The sequence below is a fragment of the Vicugna pacos genome, chromosome 31 (assembly GCF_048564905.1).
Source record: "Vicugna pacos chromosome 31, VicPac4, whole genome shotgun sequence".
Taxonomy (NCBI): domain Eukaryota; kingdom Metazoa; phylum Chordata; class Mammalia; order Artiodactyla; family Camelidae; genus Vicugna; species Vicugna pacos.
In genome coordinates this window covers 6,929,766-6,948,344 of record NC_133017.1, presented here as the reverse complement: position 1 = coordinate 6,948,344, position 18,579 = coordinate 6,929,766, and the positions used below count along the sequence as shown (strand labels likewise).

At 44.6% G+C, this 18,579-nt stretch overlaps 1 long non-coding RNA gene across 1 annotated transcript in view; it reads right to left on the bottom strand.

The window, feature by feature from the left end:
* The window catches only part of LOC140690718 (uncharacterized), a 79,656-nt gene extending 64,268 nt beyond the window's left edge, over positions 1-15,388 (bottom strand). Inside the window, exon 1 of the long non-coding RNA XR_012065993.1 lies at positions 15,112-15,388. This is a non-coding gene — a long non-coding RNA (uncharacterized lncRNA). The remainder of the gene's footprint in view (positions 1-15,111) is intronic.
* Between the last annotated feature and the right edge of the window lie 3,191 nt (positions 15,389-18,579).

Sequence of the window (18,579 nt, the reverse complement as noted above, 5' to 3'; positions counted from 1 at the left end):
TGGACCTTTGGGGTACTGGGGAGTCCCAGAAAACACTAAAAATTTTTCAGTGAAAAACCAGCTCAAATATATTACACTGTGCCGCATCCCTTAAACAGGGAACGTGAACGAGACCTTTTTGATGCGTCCATGTTCTTTCTGCCATCATCAGTTACTTGCCCTCACTGCGTCACCAGTGATGATCTGGACCCCATATGAAGTGCACTCAGATGGAAGAGCTTTTAATGCTGTTTATGAAGTTTGTAAGACTCTGTCTATGCCTCACACTGGTGGTCATCCATCACTTCTCACCAGTGTGGACGTACCACCTGAAATCATTCCTTTCTGCTTTTTAAAATCCCTTCATCTACTTCAGACTTTTCAATAGCAAAGAAGCAGCTAAACCACAGACAGTGGACAGCTTTTCACCAAATGGACTCGAACAGCCCATCTGACTACCTGGAAGCCCTTTTCTTCTATTAAACCCACTTCCAGGTACTTCATCATTTTCTGATTGGTTAACTGGGCCTCTGACTGGCCTACTCAGAGAGCTCCCAACCTCACATCCAGGGGTGGGAGAGGACCCTGCTGTTGGGGGAAATCAGTGAGGAAGGTGGACATCCTTCAGCCACGTCTGCATGGGTAGAAGTGCCACAGCATGCTCAGAAATTATACCGTCATCACCCCTGGGCTCCCATGGACTGGTTTCACATTAACCAAAGTCATGAGACACTGATGCAAGAAAACCAGAAACTTAGCTTATTAATGTAACAGAAGACGTGAATCTATGAACCAGACTGAAATATCAGAGTTCAACCATGAGTACATTTTCTCCTCCACTGCCCAATAACGGGCAGGCAGTCACATGGCAAGCATGGACAGAAACGGAGCAGGAAGGTTTTCTAGATTAACTCAATGAACTAAATTTCTATTATACGAACAGATCTACTGCCCAGAAGACAATTAACGCCAATCACGGTGCACTCTCCGTGGACAGCGGCAAGACATGACTATGAGCACCCATGTAACTCTCCTTTCCCTGTCCTTTATAGGCTAACTGATGCACAGAGGTACAAAGATTCAGGGATGCTGATAACGCTAAACACAAAAAGCCCATCTCTGGGAGCCTCAAAACCAGACAGCCAGGGTTTAAATACCAGCTCTGCCAATTACTAGTTCTGTGATTTTGCCAACTTAATTACCCTCTGTGTGCCTCAATTTCCACACTGTAAAACTGGGATAACAATCAAACCTTCCTTACTCGCTTGTTGAGAAGATTGAAGGATTCATTTCTGTAAAATGCTCAGAAAAGAATGTAGCACATTTTGGGTGTTCAACAAATGTCAACTTAATATCAAAGTGATTTACAAGTCTCCCCTCTAATCATCTTATGTGTTTCCTGGCTAGCCTAAGTCCCAAAGAACATCCTTATTTCTCCTTTTATAAACAATTGGGGAGTACCCTTATGTTCCACCCCACCACCTGTTTAAACTGAGGGAGGGGATGCCTCCTAACCACTCTTTTGGGCCATGGAGAGTGCTTCTCCCTTCACACCCCTGGCCCCTGGCCCACAGCTAGCACTCATCACACTAACAGAGTGAGGTGTGAGTCCGGGGAGACAAGCAGGGCATGTGAAACCCTTCCTTTCACTCCAGTGTTGGTCACCATTGGGAAGCACCTGGGATGCTCAGCTCCATGGCAGGAAAGCCCTGTGCATGAAGGGGCAGGTCCTCTCAAGGTAAGGCTCGCTGTGGCCCAGAGCTACATGGGACAGGGTGAGTCTGTATTTCTGGGACACAGTATCATGACATGCATTTTCCCGCAGCCTTGAAGTTCATGAAGAACGTGGCTTCATCAGTAACAAAGAAGACATTTATCGCCTGTCTACTCTTTTGTGTCATCTCTCAGTTGGCTGCTGGAGACAACATGTGTATAAGTATTGGATCTCCTTAAGCCCCAAAATATATGAAGCAACAAATAATTCTGTGGCTTAACATTGGTTCAGGGCGACTGTGTAACTGTCCTGACTCTGCTGATGCTAAATTATGGGTATAGGAACTATGGAACCTCCTCAAATATCTTTCATCATAAAAACAGCTCTTCTTATTTTCCTGTTTCTTAGTAATTGCCAAAGACTCCCAAATGATGGCTTCACACAAAACAGCAGCTAAAGTTTAAGAGCCCTCTTGACATACTCACTGTGGTAAACACTGCACATAATTTCTAATTCTCACAATTCTACAATTCATATATGAATGTCCCCATCTCACAGACGAGGGAAAAACTCAAAACGAACTGTCTCAGGCTCACGTGGCTCAGTGGCAGCACGTGCAACCAAACCCAAGTCAAAAAACTACACCCCTTCGTATATGTACCAAATCTCCTACCACCAATTAACACACAGCGGCGGGGTCAAAACTCAGGGAACTCAATACACTTTTCACCTTTAAGGTCGTCCAGATGCCGCTTCTAGCTGTTTTATAAAATCCCGGCTCACTGGTTTCTAACACTAGAAGAAAAGCCCGATTTTCCCATTGCTTGCACAGCAAGTCTGAAATGTTCACAGTGAGATGACAGAATAAATCTAAGATATAAGCAGAATAACTTTTCCAGGTAGACACACATAAAAGACATTGGGCTCTTCTGAAGCATTAAGTAAAGAAATCAAAATAAAATAAAGTTATTTAAGCCTTCTTTTACAAACAGGAATGTTAAGACTGTAAGAAGGTGCAACAGTGCCACCTATGGCTAAAATGACCTTCCAGGTTGCCGGGAAAGATGCAACACAAAAATTGCCTGTAGGATCAGAAAGGAGAATCAGATAACTAAAAGCTTATGTAGCATATACTGCACTTTGATTCGGGGCAAGGGAGGGATATTAAGTATTTAATTTGATACTGCTAATACTCCTGAATATAAACAGAAGACATAGGCTCATGGAAACTCATCTTAGAAGAGGAAAGAATCCAGTTCAGCCACTTCATTTTACAGGAGGGGAAACTGAGACATGGAATGTGTACTCCTGGCAATCGGCAGCAAAGGCATCCTAGGCCTCATGTCTTGCACTGTAGCAAAAATCAACAGATCTGTACTACGCCTATGTTCATAAAAGTCACGTTTGTATTTTTCCAACAGTAGGTTATCTAATATCTTGCAAAATACTTCTCAAAGATCCAGGATATCATACAAGTTTGTCGACATACAAAAATATTTATTTACATAATAAAACAGCATGAGCTTTATTCTCTCTATTAAAAAAGTAATGTGTCAAATCAATGTTTTGATATTTTAAACCTGTTAAGAGTGTAGAAAAAAATCAAAATTTTCTTTAATCACAAAAGAGAGGAGCTTATTCCCTGAAAATGATCAATGTGGATTTTACTAAACTTAATTGATCTGGTCAGAATCCCACGAATTTAAATATCTGAGTGGATGGTTACACGGCAACATAAATTCTGATTTGTAACAATACATATTCTGTGTAAATAATCTTCAAGGTCATCTGATTAAGGCAATTTAACTAGTCCCTGTCTCACTAGAATGATACAGATTTCATTAAAACTTCATACTACACAAAAAAAAATGAATCCTTGTTTCTTTAAACCATATTCAAATATATCATACATATACATATTAAATATGCATCAGAAATAAGCGACACTCTTTAGTATTCAGAGTTGATCAATCTAAAATATCTGTCATTGTGACAGCACTTTTATTAAGCACCTCTTGGGTTCTTTGTATACAAGGCGTCTAACTCTCACAGTCAGACAAATTAAACAATATTACTAAAATTTCACAAATGAGGAAATGTACTTAAGCCATGAAAACAACTTACATATTCATCAACAGGAAAGAAAAGAGTAAAGACTTTACTTACAATATTCACTGACAATCTTTTCTTCCATATTAAGACTACATAAAACCAATTCAGTCTTTGTAAGTATTTCTGTCAATAAGGGCCACTAGAGAAAAACAAGTAACATCAATAGCAGTGGTTGGACTTTCAGAGCCCACTTCTCTTTTGCACTATAATTATTTTTAATGTTATGTTTTTAGTGCTTACAGAGCACTAAAATATAAAATTAACTTTTTAAGTAATTACCTGAGAATTATAAATTTGTGAAAATAAACAATTGTAATTTCTGCCACTCTGTCTCACCTTCTCAATGGTGTCTCTCCTTTGAAGGCATCATCAAGCTGAGATCACTAAACTCGGCCATTTATGGAGTCACAGGTGTTTGGGTAACCACTTAATGGGAGGCTGATTAGAGGAGCAATTAAGAAAGCATCCTGTGCAGCCTGGGTTCCAGCACCGAGCTAGCCACAGCCTGCTGCGTGTAATTTGGGACAAGCTGCTCCATCTCTCAATCCCTCAGCTGCAAAAAAGGAGACACTGATACCTACAATCAAACACCTGCTATGAACTAAAACATGAGGAAAGCATTTTAACCTTAGGTAGGTGTCCACTCACAGCGAGTTTGGTCATTATGATGATGAGGATGCCTGTTAATAAATTAAGCTAGACCACAAAGGAGAAATCACCTTAAAGGAGAAACATTTTAAGTCAATGAGCATTTCTTTTTGGATGGATTGCACAATATTCTATTGATTTTTTTAATAAACCAAATTTTGTCCATTAATTATAGATTTACAGGTTCATGGACAAGTCTCCAGAAAAACAATTAGAGGCCTCTAAACTCCGTAAATTAAGAAAGTAAATTAAGAAAAAATCAGGGAGGAGGTTATACCTCATGTGGGAGAGTATGTGCTTAGCATGCATGAGGCACTCAGTTCAGTCCCCAGTAACTCCATTTAAAAACTTTGTTTTTTAAGAAATGGGGAATTAAAGCAAAAAGATGGAGGAATACAGACTTTTTTAGAGACTCATCTCAGATTTAAGATGGGGAAGATACCATCTATTTCTCAGAGGAAATTTTGAGGACTATGTAAACTGGATCTGAGATATCTAGTTCTTTAACATTATTCATGAATTCATATTACCAAGTCATAAACTACCTGATAATCAACAGTGGTGATACTGATCATAACAGCTGCCATCACAGATCGAGCTCCGGCTAGAACTGCTCTGTTCTGACATCTCTGCCCCTGAGGCCTCACCAGACTGACAGCACTAAACTAGGTCATTCATGAGCACCTCGTGTAAGTCCTCCATTTGTGCTTCTGACTCTCCCCTCACCAGCTCCTCTGAGGGAAGCACTGTTATCATCTTACCCACTCACAGATAAGGCGACTGAGGCACAGAGGCTAATCCCGTTCCAGGTCACATTGGCATTAAAGGACATCTGTATTTCTGCTGTTTTGCTTTTGACAAAGGAATCTGAGATATCAATTCAAGGCAGACTGTTAAATAATCAAGTCTGTCAGGTCTTCACCTCAAAGAGCAGATACTATAAATTCCTGATGTAGGATGAGGCTGCTGCCACAAACTGACTCAGCTTGAAATTAATATCCAAGATGAAGCAGCGGATACACGTAAATATTCACGATTGTCAAGTCTGCTCACGGGTCTGGGCCCTTCACTGCCTGAACGGGGGTGAAATCCCCACCCGTGTCTGGGAGAGATGCACGGTGCTTCCCGGGCTCAAATAGGCTTCACGGGCTATTTCCTCCCACAGACTGGCCTCAACGATTAAAAGCTCTCAAGGTTTTTACATCATGCAAAACAAAAAGACATTTCTGCAGATGGAGCACTTTCTTAGGCTTAAATCTTTTTTTGCCTACACTCACCCAGGGGGAAAAAAGAAACATGACTCTGCAAAGTCTCTGACCCTCACCACTCACAGGAGTAGAACAGCCACAGCAGAAGATGGCTCTTCACATTGCAGGATGAGAACAAAATAAAGATGCCCCAACAACAGGCACTCCCAGACACAGCGCTCAGCAGTCTTCTGCACAATCACGGTTGTGTAGCACCCATCACCTTCTATTTCCAGAACACTTCATCACCCCTAAAGAATCCGCCTATCACTAGCAGTCACTCCCTAATCCCCCTCCAACCAGCCCCTTCCAGCCATCACCTGCTCTCTGCCTCTGCATGTGCCTTTTCTGGGCATTTCAGATCACTGAAATCAACAATATTTGACCGTTTGTGTCTGCTTCCTTTCAATTAACAAGCTGTTATCAAGGCTTGTATATTTTGAATTGGTATCAGCATCTCTTTCTTTTTTTTTTTTTGAAAACGTTAAAGATTATTAGAAGGTGGTAAGCACTATCAAAAAGAGTAGAGTGGAGCATAAGTGATTGGGTTTCAAAGGGAAAAGTGTGGGTTGAACAGTCAGGGTGGACTTCCAAAAACAGGTGGCCTTTTTCATTTTCCTCTTTTTTTTTTCTTTTTTATTCACTCTTACGTGTGAATAATCTTCCACTACATGGAGATACTACATTCTGTTCATCCATTCAGCAACTATTTATGGACGAGTTCCAGAAAAATGAGTGTAAGAGTTGACTAGCATGGATGGCATTTAAGCAAAGGGCAAAATGTGCTTTCAAAAAAAAGCCAACAAACAGAGGCACAAGGAAATTCAGTGCGTTTCTGAGCAAAGTGCTTGCTTGCTTCGGCAGGACTACCGTGCAGGACTGTGGCGGATATTGGCAGGAGTCACGGTGTGGGAGAAACATGAGAAGACTCCCCACTGCAAGTAGCTCAGACAATTCTCCTCCCTCATCCTGTATTGTTAGAGCAATGTTTCTAGGTTACTCTTATTTCAAGTAATAGCACTTTAACTGCACATCTGATCATCTCCATCAGACCACCTTTCCTCCAAGCAACAGAAAAGCATTCAATGACCTGAGCAGCTCCAGGACATAATGGTGATGGATTAGGGAGTCCTGCAGCATTCCAGCCTGCAGGCACAAACCCCACATGTGCCCTGGTGATGTCCAGAAAATAAAATGCATGGAAATATCTCACTGTTTTTACACGACATCTGCCCTCAATTTGCCCCAAAATCATGCTCGCAAAGCACTAATCAACCCTCTCAATACAAAAATAAAAAAGCTAAGAAGGCAAATTTAGGCTCTTTCATTGAAAACCAGCAACCATCACTGCCAGTATCTGAGCTGGAATGCTCCTGACTTTGAAAACCACTGCGCAGTTACTTTTCAAGTGTAAAACTCATATATGTATTCCATGTAGATGATATTGCAGTAGGATTTTTCTTTTCAAAATTTCCAGTTGCAACATTAGCACAAGAAAGTTTATGTATAGGCTTTAAAAAAATCAATTATCCTCCACTTTCTTAGTTTTGAACTAATTATTATTTTATAAATGTGGCTATGCTGCGTATTATAAACCGTTTGATTTCTGAAAACAAGACCTTTATGACCTCACAATTTCAGAGAAAACTTTAACGATTCTTTGAGAGGTGGGGCCTGGGGCGCCCACTATCAGCTCTTTAAATACTGACAAGGATGTGCTATTAAGTAATGCAAAGGCTCTAACTCCACATTAGCTCAGAAAGCAAAGAAACTACACCAAAGACTTCCTTAAATATTTTATATATTTCTATTCTTTTGAATATTAAATTTCTTAAATGATATGATTTTTTTGAAAAAGACAACAGCTGTATTAAATTTCCTCTCACCAAGAAAGCAATCTTTATGAAGTAAAAAACCCCTATGGAAATCGAAATGACAGGACGTTTCTAGCTAAGTGAACATCCAGATCTGAACACAAACCTAAATCCTATCAGATCTCACTCGAAGGAGCTCTACAAAGTCCTGGGCAACCCTGGAAATTAGCTCTTTTGTTCCAAATGTTGGCTGAGCTAAGATCATCACACTAGGCAGGGAAGGAGAGAAGAGGAAAATCCACCTGGCGGCCTCCATCAGTTTTCTTCCAGCCACAAAATGCCTCTAGGTCGGCCCGCTAACAAGTCCCCCAATAAGGAAAGCCGGCATCCACACTGCCCCTGCCATCCCCAAGTAGCCCCGATGCCCATATCCCAGCCTGTGAATGGTCTTCTAATGATCCCCCAGTTGGTGGCACCCACCCCCTCTTCCCCGCTATACAAACACAGAGAGCCACGGCAGCCTTTCCAAATCACAAATTTGATTACATCAACCCCCACTTCAAACCCTTTAGAGGCTCCCTGTTAGAGTTCTAGCCCCACCCCAGACCCTGCTCGCCCATCCTCACCTAAGTACACAGGTCCCCAGTGACCACAGGGGCCCCTGACCTGCTCCTACTTCCCACTTGCTCCAGTCTCATTTTGACTGTTTCCCAAGGAAGCCTTCCCTCCCTCCAACCTCCACAATTTGTTCCTCTCTTCCTAGAACATTCTAGGCTAAGTCAACTTCTGACAATGCTAAGCTCTCAAGAAGCAAATACATTTTGCTTACTAATGTGGCTACAAGCTCTCTCCCCTAGACTCACAGAAGTGCACGTGTAATGTATAAATGAATGACCGGTTGGGTCTCAAAGGGACAGACATAACTGCTCTCGCCCGTCCCGATCCTTCGGTCTGTAGAATATCAGAAGCAAAACCAGAAGTACCTTTCCTGAGGGTCACTTCTGTTGACACCCTTCACTGCCTACTGTGTCAGTTCTAGTAAAACTCAACTTCTTCCAAAGCCCTACATCCCGGACTCTCTCCAGTGTCCTCCCCAGCAGGGGCTCCCTCCACCCTGGACTGCACAGGGCACTCTCCACGGGTGCCCACGCCAAAAGCCTCCAGGCCTCTGCCCGGGCTGCACCTGCGATCTGAGACACATTCTTGACTCCTTCTCCTGGCTGACTCTTACTCTGTCCTCACAACTGAATGTAGAGCCCATTTCTTCCAGGAATTCCTCTCCGATAATGTCCTTTAGGTCTTGTCTGGTCTCTATCTATAGCAGCAGTACATGGTGACCAACTGGGTGTTTGCCCGCTCCTTTGAGACCACAAACACTTGGGAACCACGTGGGAAGGAGTGAGAGATTACAAGACGGTTGAGGGAAGCAAAAAGCAGAAATCACAGTCCAAGTCCCAAATTCAAGGATACTTTCTCAGAAAAAAGTATAAACTATTTCACACGTGTGCAATTTGGCTACTATTTTTGTGGCTTGTGGACAGCAAGAACTTGGTGTTCTAGTCCAAAACCTAGGTTACATGCAAAGAAATGTATATATTCATATCCAAAGGAAACAAGAGCTGCTCAACAACAGTTTGCAGTTAGAACTGAAAGGAACTTTGATAAAGGCAATCTCTCTCTCTCTCTCTTCTTTCTTTTCTGGCATCATATAATTTTAGAAGTATTTGCGTGACTAACAGATGGCTACAGCCCGTGATTCTGCACTGGAGTGTTTGGGGCTGAGGAAGACCAGATTAGATTCACTCTGTAAATGCAATCACACCAACACACTGATAGGTGCCGTGGTGGTGAAACTGATGTTCCAAAGCAGGCAACCTTATTCGGTAAGAGAACTCTAAATAGAAAGGAAGAAATGCAATGTCCTATACTGAATTTCATTTGCTATATGGGCCATTAACTGATAGTATATCTTGACTAATGAAACCCAAAAATAAATTGTCAATGTCGGTTTTCTTCATCTGACCATTTTATGCTAACATCGGATATTAAATCCTCACTCCATACGGAAGCTCAGGCCTATGCTGCAGCACAGTTACACCCCGTGGAAGAAAGCCGCCCAAGGGAGAATTGGAGAGTTTCCCTTTAGAAGCTGCGAAGTGTGGTTTTACACCTGTATATCATTTGCAACCACATCATCGACAATGGAGTTAGACGTTACCTCTGTGGGGCGAAAAGCACTGCATGCTTCAGAACCATCAAAGAACGCTGAGCTTTGTGAAACAGTCCTGAGGCACTTAAATCATACTTTTTCTGAAAGGCTCCAAATCTGACCCACTTCACCATTCCAGGTATAACAGGGAAGTACTGGAAACAGTAGAGAGAACATGCCCTTGAAGTCTGACAAGGCTCTGCTTGAATCCTGCTACAGCATTTATCAACCGCTAAACAAACCAATTCCTTAACCCCTCTGAGAAGGCTTCCCAATCCCCAAAAGGGGGCTGTCAGCGCCCACCTGGGAGTCATGGATGTGAATGAAACACGCAAGTAGGGCGGCCGACTGCTACCTGACACGGGGCCTGGCTAGTTTCCCTCCGCTGCCCTTCTGCCCCTTTAAACTTGCACTGATCCCCCTGGTAAGGATCAAGTCCCCGGAACAGACTGCCCGTATCTTCTGTGTATCCCTGGATACATGACTTACACTTAGGAGGCCAGAAAAACAACTGCCTCCTCCCAAGTCACTAACAATATTCTTAAGAGTCTGGGTATTTTTAACTCTATTTTTCTATATTCCAGAACTTTCCAAGCACCATTCTCCAGGTTGGCTCCCCTCCCAGTGCCCATCCTTCTTACCTCAGATCCTCTGTCTGACTGCCTCCTGTTCATGGGAAAGCGAGTCCGGTAGGGTGGGGACTCCCTAGGCCTCCCTCCCTCCCTCACAGGTGACTGTGTATACCTTCTCCCCACTCCAACTCCAGCTTCTGAGGATTCTAACCTTCCGTATCCTGCAGCCTCTGCACCTTCCTAAGACGCACACGTGGCCAAGACTCTCCCTTTGGATTTCTTTCTGGCTGGCCCTGCTGACCCCCAGGCCCCTTAAGGATAAATGGGATTGCTCTGAAAATGACAAACGCCGCTGGCTGACACACCAAAGCTGCATGGTCTGGGCTTTCCTCCAACCGAGGCACAGCCCTGCCCCCCCTCAGCCTCAGTCTGCAGCTCTCGAGATGATCTAATTCACATGCAAGGCTGTGAACACCAGCTAAGAATGACGACTCCCAACTTGTATCTCTAGTCCAGCTCCTTCACCTGAGCCCCAGTCTCATAGAGCCGAGTGCCTCTTTGAAGTCCTAACTTGGATGAAAAATGGCATCTTAAAAATGCCTCATGTCCACAATTTACTCTGGAATTCGATTCCTGGCAGGTACCTCCCAGACTCCCCATTTTAGTAACAGCCTCAGCACCCACCTAGTTGTCTCAGGTCACATTCAATTTCCACTGTTCCCTCCCCCAGGCCCTGCCCTGGAATCAGTCCTGTTATTTTCGCCAATAAGCTGATCTCAAGTGTGGTTTTGCAGGGACCATGGCCGGAAACACACAAGCTCACAGCATGGTTCACTAACAGTCCTCCGTAGGGTGCTCCCTGGAGGGGGAGGCATCTCCTGCCGCTGTTCACCTCAGAAGGCAGTGGATTCTCACACAGGATGTCCAGGAGAAGGGACTCAAGGTTCTCCCATGGTCTGAGCTTTGAAGGGCCCGAGGTCTGTGGGAGCTCCTAATTAGCAGACACACTTGCCAATGAGCAGATGAGGATGGGGGAACCCACGCAAGGCTGTTATCACTCCAACTCCTGGGCTCTCGGGAGCCACGGGAAAGGCCTGTGTCCAGTGTACAGCCCAGCCATCACAGATCCCAGCCTGCATTTGCCAACCCGGACAGCCTAGACTCCATCTACTTGCGACACTTACTTCTGTTCTGTTCCCCACCCAGAATGTGATGGACTCATTCAGATATTCTGGCCTGTCTCAAGCGAGACAAATTCAGTGAAAAATGAAGTGTCCACATTTGGACCAGAGCATGAAAGGAGAAACAAGGCCTCATGGTCAGCATGATGGTGGTGGCCAAACCCTTCCACCGGGTGAGATGAACCATGGTGAGGGTGAGAATCCAGGGTCCTAGGTCGGCCAAATCATCTTCCTTCACGGTTGTCTGGGGTGTTGGAGACTGACTACCACAAACTAACGACACGGCTGTCAGTGGTGGATGTCAGCTGCAACAGAAACGGATTCAACTCTTTACTGCCAACATGGGTTAAAAGTAAAGGCCGGGGCAGGGAGGTCTGCACGGCTGCTGAGGCAAACCACAGACCCAGCTCTGAATGCCCACTGGCTGGAGCAGAGAGGAAGCTACGGCCCTTTTAGCTGTCCCTGTGTCCAACAGATCCAGGTGAGCCAGCTACTTAGGAGAAGGTCATGTTGTCCTGATACCCAGAAAAACCAGCCTCGTAAAGGGAACAAATAGTGTCATGGATTTTAGACCCAATTCGGCCCCTTTATGAAGGCAAAGTAAAGTAAATGGCACGGGGAAGTTGAATGCAAAAAAAAAATTTAAAGAACCAAACGGTGACCGCTTCCTCCAACAGCGTCCCCTGCAGCTGTCACCTCCGTGGCGGCCACTTCCTCACCAGTGACCGCCGGCCATGAAGCGCCGTCACGCACGTCACACAGCGACAGCCAGGAACCGCGTGCCGAGCACGTTTGTGTAAAAGCAGTAATCGAGCAAAATGCTGCAGAGTTTGACCTTACAAGTTTAAATACTCCATGAAAAGAATCCCTGAGCAGCCGACTAAATCAATTCGCATCTTACTTCTTCAAAACAATCAAACAAATTTAATAAGGGCGCATTTGTCACCAAATAAAAGGAGGACCAAACAGGTCCCTCAAAGCAAAGATTTTAACAGGTATCTAACACCAGTGGGTAATGTGCTAACAAAGCAAATATTCCAAAACATTAGAAAATACAAAATGACTAGGATAATACATGGATCAAGACAGATATTAAGATTTTGCTTTTTAAAGCGATGGAGACAGTATGGAGGGCAATCTGGCTATTTCCAATGCAGGGTGTGCACAGCCCACATTTTCAGATGCAACAACATGCTCACTGGGCAGTACAAATGAAAAAGGAATAAAGAAAAAGGAAAAGAGGAACAAGAGAAAATTAGAAACACACAAGAACAAAAATGATTTTGACAGCATGTACAAGAATTTACGTGAGTGTGTGAGGCCAGGGACGCGGGGATGGTGAGACCCACCCTCACCCCCTGCTCCAGGGAAAGCAGGGACCTGAGGGGAGCGGCGCTGCCGGTGGACCCCAACGTGGTCAGCGCCCCTAACCAAAATTCCACCTACAAGCTTCAAGGCAGCTTTTGAGCTACAAATTGTGGTCGCATTTCAGTCTGGACCGTTTTACTCACTTCCACCAAGAGTAGCAGGAGACAATTAGGCTCTGCTCCTGTACCAAAGAATTGTTTAAATAATTAATGACTGTGGAATACTAAAAGCAACAATGGGGTAAAAGTGACTGGAGGAGAATGTGCTTGACCCGAGCTCACTGGCCGCGTTATCTCACTGACGTTCAGAAGCTGGCTGAGCCCTTATGGTACCAGAACAGACAGACCCAAAAGGAGGGAGGTTTAATGCGCTGCTGTATTTCGATACTGGGAGCCATGCCTGGTACACGAGGTTCTGGGTAAACAATGGGGACAGTGTCAACCACTGTGGGCTAATTACACATCCGGATACTCCGCCAAGTCCCAAGGGCAGACTTCAAAAGACAAAAACAATCTGGCATTCTCTGGTGGGGCTGCAGACTCAGAGACAAGCATTTGTTGAGCAAAAATATCACCAGTGCCTCCTATGACAAAAGAGGAGGCACTGGCGTGGGGGCTGGGGCAGGGATCCAGGCTTCCACTGCTCACTCACCAGTCTGTCCAGGGGGAGAAGTGGTCCCTGCTTATGTTGCACCGATGCACCTACCTTGACTAATGCCTGGGGCCTCAGCAGGTGTTGACAGGAGAGGTGAACGGAGCCAGACTTGGTGTAGCACGGTGCTGGCAGCTATGCCCTCAGCAGTTCCCAGGCTCCTATACATGCCAGCTCATCTTAAGAAGCAGATGGGGAGTGCGGGCATGTAGATCACAGGACCCTGAGAGGACAAGTACAGATCATGGCTACAGCATGCCTCTCCCCTTCCTTAAGTCATAGAGGTATATCTGGGAGGAACAGAAAATTCATCCAGAGCCCGCTACATTGTCTCTCGCAGGTGGGACTCGTGTCCCCTGTGCTTCTCACTCACAGGGCTGGTCTAGACATTCTTTTTATCAATTCTCTAGCATCTTCTCCTCCAACTTACCAACAACCAGAGAGTAGGATCTGATCTTAGCTAAGTTCAAGAGTCACAGAGCACTTCCTTCACAGCGGGCACAGAAACATGTGCCAGGTTCTCCGACCGTCACCTCTGGGACCACCATGAGCCCTCTCCAGACCCAAGGACAGAGGCCGTAGGCCGGGGGAACACAGCTTCCCTCACTCTCCCCAGCAAAGGTTTCCACGTCTCGGAAAAGGCATCTCACCCTCTTCTGCCCGAGGGACAGCACAACAGATACACCGGGAAACAGAGCTGAAGTTGGGGGGGTAGGCAGCCCAGAAGAGCTCGTCTGTACTTCCGAGGCAATGTGGGGCCGTTGACTTAATCACAGGGAAAAAGTGAGAATGAACATTTCCCTGCTCTGTCCCATACACCGTGATACGCCTTTCCCTGCATAAGGAGTTCATTCGGAAGTCCCCGGCGGTGTTTCTGATGTCCTAACTTGGCATGGAGGCTGTCGGGCAAGAAGAGAGGGCCTGAGCAGAATAGGTGCTGGGCCTGGGAGGCAGGAGACACCGGCTCCAGCCGCAGCTCAACCAGCTCCTCGTTCCGCCTCTCGGGGTTCAGCATATCATCTATAAGCAAAGGGATGAGACTGTCCCAGGACAGGCTGCCCAACAGAAATGAAATGAGAGCCATGTAAATAACGTTTCCCATTTGCCACGTTTAAAATGGTAAACAAAGAAACAAACCAACAAACAAAATACAAATACTAGAAACTGATTTTAAGAACAGATCTTACTTAATCTACTGTATGTAAAATACTATCATTTTGACATGTAAGCAATATAGGAAGTAAAGAGATAGTTTATATACTTTTACTAGACAAGCCTCAGTGTCTGATGTGCATTTGACCTACAGCACATCTCAGCTCAGTCCAGCCTCCTCCCCAGTGCTCCTAGCATCAGTGGCTTTGGCTACTTTATTGGACAGCAACCCCAGGGGTCCCACCATGGTCCTGGCTGTAAACCGGGAGTAAGTGTCCACACTAACCCTAAAAGGATCTCTCTGAAACAAAGGCGGATTCACTTTGAAATGTCTGTAAACCGGCGGGCTGCATCTCCATCCCCCCTTGGCTACAAGACAGACTTCTTCCTTGCTGATCCCTTTCTGGATGTAGGGAAGCAATCCGGCACAAAGCCAGGGTGGACTGGCCTCCAGGTAAACTTACCTGCTGTCTGTGTCCAGTCCCATGAAGTCCTCCTTCTCAAACAGGATGCAGAGGAGGGGAATCTTGTCCCCAGAATTCTTGGGGCCACCATCCAGCCACTTGGACTTGAGCAAGATGAAGAGTGACTCAGTGAAGTCCTCGATCCTCTTCTCCACCACCCTGCAGTCCTCTAAATTTGAAGGCAACGTCGGTGCGCGGCTGCTCGACTTCCTCCACATGCAGTACAAAGACAAAGAGCTGAGAGTCATTATCGAGGTGCCATACAGCTCCTCTGCACGTGGAGCTTCTCCAAGGCCTTGGCAGAGAGACAGTCGGTAATGGTGACAAGGCCCACGACCTTGCAGTGTTTCTGGAAGACGCTCCACCCATTCTCGGGCACATAGTGGTGCCTGTAGTGGATACAGAGTGTCCACTGGGAGCCACATGGGCTGATATGGCTCACCGAGGTGAGTAGCTGATAGATGCAAAAGATATTCTCCTCTGAGATGATCTCCATGGTTTGGACTACAACGGGAAGAGTCTGGTGGTCCTCAGCACACTGCACGTAGTCAGGGATGCTCATGTTGCAGGCCCTGCTGAGACAGGAGAGGAGATCGAGGTACATACTCTGCTGTGTGCTATGGGCCCATCTGGGTTGCGGTGACCTGGTGTGTACCAGACAGAAGGCAAGGGAAGCCAAAGCAAATCCGGGGGTACAGTTTGTCCTCATAGTCTGCACATGGTTACTGTAGCTCGGATCACATTACCCAGTTTTTGGTCTAGGCTTCCTGCCCCTGCAGAGAAGTGTCATTTCTTATTTTATATTTCCAAGCACCTAGCAAGGCTCTGATATAAAGTCACTACTCAAAAATGCTGAATAAAGTAATGAACAAAGGATATGCTTTCCCCAAACCCCTTCAGCAGAATATAAAGAAAAGGACCACAGTAGGATCAAAAGATCTGGAATTCTATTCAATTTATTTGAACCACTTAGCTTCATAGTAATGGATAAGAAAACTTGCCTTGGGGTAGAGGGTACTGTTCATTGGTGGAGCACATGCTTAGCATGTACGAGGTCCTGGGTTCAAACCCCAGTACCTCATTTTAAAAAATCAAACAAATAAATACACCTAATTTCCCTCCTGAAAAAGTATTTTTTAATTCAAAAGTCAAAAAACACCTTGCAATTGACACAACATTGTAAACTTGAGTATACATCAATTAAAAAAAATCCTTGCCTTGCAAGAATATATCTGGATTACGGATGTTTGCAAATGTAAAATGCCTAGGGTACCACCTGCATAAAAAGTGGTGACTGTACAAATGTACTATCCCCCCTTTATGAGCTATTCTTCCTTTGGGGGAGTTATAACCTCTCAGAGCTAATTTTCTCAGTTTAAAAAATATAAACATTACCTGGTTCTCAGTACTGCTGAAGAATCAGATAACCCTAAGAAAGCATCTGACCCACAGAATTTACTCAATAAATGTTTTTTGAATGAATGAATAAACAAGCAAAGTGAATGCTGCTCCCTGCCAAAGACCATCATAATGATACTTCCTGGAAATCCCAAGCCCACGTTCACCAGACTCTGCACTAACAATGTGGGTGACCTGGGCAGGCCTGTGTGCTTCTCTAAGCCCCAATTTAATCGTGGATAGAAATGAGGGCAATAACACAAACCTCAAATTGTTAGTGAGTAAGTAATGAATTGTACCCCAATATTGCAAGATGGAACCATTAAGGAAAACTGGGCAAAGAGTCCATAGGCTCTCTCCATATTATCTCTTACTACCACATGGGAATCTACATTACATCTCAAAATAAAAAGTCTAACTTTTTAAAGAGGTTTTCGAGGTTAGGTGAGCTTACTGTCTCAAATAAGGAACACACAGTACAAATAGGACAATGCCCAGCCCATGAGATACACTCAGTTAACATTCCCACTGAGCCCACTAGTCCCTCCAACTTCTAATGGTGTCCACTTCCAAGAGCCCATGTGACCATCCTTGTTCTAATTTTCTATTTGTAATTTTTTTCTTTTCATTAAATAGAAACACCCAATTCCATAGAATTCTTACCAGATATCATGATGGCATCCCTTCAAAACCTGACCACAGAGATCATGATGGCAGCCCTTCTTGGTGAAACAATAAAATGAATAGCCATTTTCACAAGACCGCTGAGTAAATCTACTAGGGAACTTCATCCTGGACTGAGGAAGAGGACTGGGGAGGAGGGGGCATTCAGGGGCACAGAGAATCATGGGCCACCTGTCCCACGATGGACTTTAGACTCACCCTCACCCTTCAGGAACTACTAAATACACACAGACAGAGTGCTATGGACAAGATTTTTTTTTTAAACAAATCCCTGAATCCCTAGCAGGTCTTGTTTCTACCCATACACAAATGGCTTATGTGCATAATGTTTCACAAAAGCCTTAAAATATTATCACCCCAACTTGACACATCAAGAAACTGAGGTAGAGTAGTTTATCACATTCTACAAGATTAGAGAGAGGCCACGTCAGACACCGTATTTAAATCCAAGCCCCTGCTCCAGTGCTCACACTAGAAAGTGTGACATACTGCCCCTTTCCTGCCCTCTCCCTGCAATCAATCTCTGAATAGTCTTTTCTGTGTCACCTGGAATCACAATCACATTCATTTTCCACAAAGAGCTATGTCACTCCTTGGAGGACTTTTCAAAATCTAAAGGGTTGGTTTGAGAGGAGAGATTTGCATTTTCTGTTTCTCAAAGGAAACATGGCTTTAAAAGAAACTGAAATGTAGTTATCTAGTCTAAGCCCTCATTGTGCAGAGAAAGAACCGGAGGCTCAGAAGAGATGAGGAAAGGGCCTTATTAACAAATATTGCCTCAGCGCAGCACCAAGCCAAACCTGGCACTTCTAGGGGAGGATCTGGAAGGCCCAGGAGAATGAGTGTTAGAAAACAGAAAGAGAAGAAGCATACAAGGCCCCGTCTCTTCACCACCATAACATGAATTTCCACCAAATTACCCAGAATGGGTGCAGCCAATATTAAGTTTGTCAAAAGAGGTTATAGAATTCTCAACCATAGTGGAAATTCCAACATTTACTGTGCTTTTTTCCCAGTTCAAGCATCAATTCAGTGGGCACTCTGTACCAGGGACTACACGAGGCCTGGGGTTCTCCCAAATACAGATCTCTATTACCACGTGTGCAAACCACATTAAGGCCACCAGAAGAAAAGCGCCCACAGATAAGATGGAATTACTGAAACTGAAAGCAGCAAAAGAGCATATATTACTAGGAAAAACGGTGCTCCTAGTAATGGACCCATGGACATAGAAAGCAAACTGTGTTTAGCAGACAGGAAAGGGGGGATTAACAGATACAAATTAGTAAATATAAAATAAATGACAAGGACCTGCTACATAACACAGGGAACTATATTCAATTTCTTGTAGTGATTTATACTAAAAACAATCTAAAACATATATAT